At 32.3% G+C, this 4,627-nt stretch overlaps 1 protein-coding gene across 1 annotated transcript in view; it reads right to left on the bottom strand.

Annotated features, from left to right (window-relative positions):
• The window catches only part of LOC105365399 (chaoptin), a 21,934-nt gene that overhangs the window by 17,164 nt on the left and 143 nt on the right, over positions 1-4,627 (bottom strand).

Raw genomic sequence — 4,627 nt, 5'->3', positions numbered from 1 at the left:
GGGTGGGGGGTGGGTGGGTAGTAGTTAGTTAAAGTACCCTACAATGACATTTTGACGGTTTTTGTAGGAGAGGTGAAAAAGTAATGGATCGCCAATCGCGACTTGGATTTGCGACTGCGACGTTATTCGAGAGTCGAGGCGAAACGTGAATGCTCGTATATTCATTTAGGATTCCATTGTTTTACCAATATTTTTCATTGCCGTGCAACGAACGAAGTTTGCCGTTGAGTGTTTGCGATGAGGAAACGGTTGGAATAAATAGCTACTTTTTTATTCTACTAATTGATCGAACTGTAGGTTATAAAACTCGATGTCCTTGAACGTAGAGAACGCAACAGTGATTTACAGCTTGATGGAGCCAAAACTCGACTTTACGAAACTATTTGCCAGCGATCTCCTTAATAAATTGCATAAGTAATTATAAGGAGTTATAAGCGATGCGATGATACCGGCGAACGGAGCAATTAATCGATAAATTATGTGCGCGCGAAGTGACAAGAGTTTCGCATAAATTTATCGTACTTATGGGAAGGTAACGGTAGCCAAAACTTCATCTTTATTACAAGAAAATTTACGGATATTATAAATGCATACGGTGATGAGAGAAAGATAATTTAAAAATTCTTGGATAATTTAGAAATAACTTGGATATACTTTGAAATAGTAATGAGCAATCGGTCAGAAGAGTAATAAAGGATAAAATATCATCGTACGTACACTCTGCATCTTTTAAATACACGACTCTAATGCACAAAACAATTACATAAAAAAATAACTGCTTAATAATTTAATGGAATAATTAATTATTTTATAGAACTTTGGGGATAAAGGAGTGAATTAAAAATTTGTGAAAGAAAGTTAGATACGTAAGAATGAAGGAATGTTGACGAAATATTACGAGAATAATTAAATTTTCACGTTCAGCGACATAAGCAGATTATGTAAATTAAATTAAAAAATAAATAAACAAACAAAATAAATAAAAAAATAAAAAAATTAGTCGTAATTTTCATTTTATCTTAAAGGAGAATAAAGAATAGAGAGAACGATTAATGCAATAATGAAGCGGGTGTGACGAAAGAGCGTAAAACGTTGGAAAAAGATGTTGACGTATCGAGAATTTAGCATAAACTATCACATTATTAGTTATTTGATCGCATTTATATAAAAGTTATAAAGAACAAATACAAAAGAATGTGATACAAGTTTGTGACAAATTTTCAATAGAACAAATTTAGTGCCACGTAATACAGACCAACATCATTGGATTTTGCCAATTGTTAAATGATTCCAATATCCTATCCGAGATCGTCGGCTCGGCAGGTCCATCGTCTCGATAAAAAATGTCGGAACTTGATTGACGGCGCAAAGTAACAGGCGTCGGTCGAGCGGCATCGACTCGACTGTTAAAGTTGCTCAATTTCGCCCGCTGAGAGACAACTTCGCGCTCCTTACGTAAGCCGCTCCGCCGGGTTGTCGATCCCACGCGTGATTTCTAGATCGGAAGCGATCGATCGGTGGACGCGTGCGATGCCGGGGGCGTTTGAAATTCGTTGTTCGTCGACATTGTTGGGGAATTGCAGCGAAGGAGTCTCGTCGACTACTAGGTTATTCAAATAGCTGGCATTTACTTCACATTACACGATGACCTTATTTGGCCTGTTCCCGTAAATTGATTATTTGTTTAATCGAGGACGATCGAAGATGGGAGCGAGCAAGTTTATGCTCAAGCGCTATTTTCTTAGATTACCTAAGCGGTCGATCACTTCATCCCGGGTGTAAATTATTTTCCCATCTCTAAGTGGAAAGTGTCATAGGGAATGAGTCATACTCGCTTTATTTATTATTATCGACAACTGCTTATTATATAATTGTAATTTCGATGTTTACGAGGGAATACGAACGATTTTTACGAATAAATCTATGATATGTGCGTAAAGTTTTAACTTCATCAAAGCATCGATTATATTCAAATATTATAAGTTTAATGCTTACAACACTCGAATTTAACGTCGATTTAACGTCGAAATAAGTTGAAATAGTTAAACCTTTATAATAAAGACCATAATAATTATCATCAATTTTCATATTATAAAAATAATTCTTTTCATTTAAGGGGTAAACAAAATGTTTTAATTCTTTATAAAAAAAAAAAAAAACACAAAAAAAAAATTTATTTAATAATAAGATGGATACCTTTGTTATCTAATACTCTACAGAGTCTTACAATTATATCCTCGCAATAATATATTTGTAATAATATATTACATCTATGTAGAAATTAATCTTTAAAGTTTTATCTCAGCATTAAAATGTTTTGAAAATTTGTATCACATATTATATTTTACATATTTTTTGTCTGTCTGTCTGTCTCTCTCTCTCTCTCTCTCTCTCTCTCTCTCTCTCTCTCTGCGTGTATGTGCGCGTGTGTGTTGGATTTAAAGATAAAACATATATCAGTAAATTTCTCACAAACTAGGAATAAATTCTGTAAAGTAACATTTATTATGAAACTTAATCGACATGAATTTGCCATAATCATGTAATATTGTCAATTTTATTGTTATAACTTTAATAAAAAAAAAAAAAAAAAAAAGAATCATCACTTTAATTCTTTATTAATAGATTATTAGAATTATTACTTAGATAATTAGAAATCTTACTTAGGTTACAACGTAATTAAAAGTAATCGCAATATTTATTTAATACGTTCTAATTAAAAACATACAAATGTTAAATGCATATCGTATGAAACATTTAATTTAATAATTCATGATATAAATGAATATAGCTAATTTTATCCCATTATTGTTAATATTAGTAACTTTAATGGTTTGTTTGTAATAATGATATATAGTTAACAAGTAAAATAATTGTTTTAAATTAAATCTTGAAAAAAAAAAATAAGCTCGGTATAATCAAGGAATTTTTTATATAACTCATCGAACAGACTTGCTTTCAATTTAAGAAAATTAATAAAATAAAAAATAAATTAGAAGCAATTTAGAAAATGTTATTTTATCAATATTTTAAACTGCACTCTGGTTTACATTCAAACGCATTATAAAACTTCAATTAGTATTATGGCAAAAAAAGAGCCAAGATAATGAAAAATTAAATGTATATTAAATCACAGTAATATCAATAATACATAATTAGGTCAGCGATATTAGGTTATCGGAGGATGTTTTCGTGCTTTGCGTGTCGCTTCGGCTTTATATCCTGAAGTATTTTAACTTTCTTTCGATAAATTACTTTATAATTTATGATGATGTAAAAATTATTTTTAGTAGCGCAATTCATGTTTTACCTTATAAATTTACCTTAAAATTTATTTTACCTTAAAATATCATTAGACATGAGATACGATAAAATAAAAAACAAAAAACAAAAAAAAAGAAAAAGAAAAAGAAAAAAAGAAGAAGAAAAAAAATTTTTAAAATAAAACTAAAAAATATTGGATTATTCGTAATCGTCTTATGTACTAAGTAAATTTCTTAATACCACATCTATTATTATTATATTATATGGAAGTATATTTGCAATAAAAGTACATTATAGCGAGTAAATATTTGAAAAAACAATATACAGGTGTTTTTCAATTCCTTCAATTCCTTTTACGAAAGAAAAATACAACCATAGCACATAATCGATAGCGGTAATTGAAAAGTGAAAAAGCTTGAAAGTTAATAAACCATCTCCATTAATTGGGAAAATGCGAATTTCAATTGGAGAAGTTTTCCAAACTTCAAAGATAATAAAAATAACAATGATACAAGCAACGAGGCGTCGTAATTCATATAAATATTTTCGTTTCGCAAATATCATCGAGCGCCCTAACATGGACATTTTCGCCCAATTATGATTATATTCTGAAATGAAATAATAAATGTACTGTTTGACTAATCATTTGAACATTTAGTCGAATATCATCAATGCAGCGAATAAATGCAATTTTTGTCAAATTAGCTGAAACTATCTTAAACCGAATGTTGCTTGTTAATGTTGCGAATAAGTTTGGATTGCAAAGAAGAGGGGAAAGAGGTGATTCGGTTGCTAGAATGATAATGAAGACATTTATTAGGATTAAAGTAATGAACTGCATCAGGAGACATATCCAGCATCGAATCGGCGTCGTACTTTACGAAGGAATAAATTGCCCGTCGACTCTCGTTATGCCTCCATGAATCTCGCTTTGACTTATGAGTTAATTAAGCCTCGAGTACGCGCGTCGATGATCTTCCATAAGTTGGCAAAACGTCGTGAAGGAGAGGGATGGAGTGATGGAGTGATGAAGGGAGAGTATTTATTTTCTTGGCTTCATTGTGTCTATTGGAGAAAAGAGGACAGATAAGCGACACAGAGCGAGAGAGAGAGAGAGAGAGAGAGAGAGAGACAGAGACAGAGAGAGACAGAGATAGAGAATGAGAGAGAGAGAGAGAGAGTGAGATGAGCGTAGTGGTCATGACAAAAAGTGAAAGGTTGCGCGCGTATCCCCCACGCGACCGGGACTTCCTTGGATATCGGCTCGATCAGCTCCCCTTGGACACTTGGCCGGCTTGTTCACCTCAAGCCGGCGCTCGAGTAACAGCGGCAGCAGGAAAAGCAGATAAGACTGGAGCAAAAA

This window comes from Ceratosolen solmsi, unplaced genomic scaffold (assembly GCF_000503995.2).
Source record: "Ceratosolen solmsi marchali unplaced genomic scaffold, CerSol_1.0 scaffold33, whole genome shotgun sequence".
Lineage (NCBI taxonomy): Eukaryota > Metazoa > Arthropoda > Insecta > Hymenoptera > Agaonidae > Ceratosolen > Ceratosolen solmsi.
Note: the sequence above shows the minus strand (reverse complement) of the source record. Positions and strands in the feature narration are given on the sequence as shown.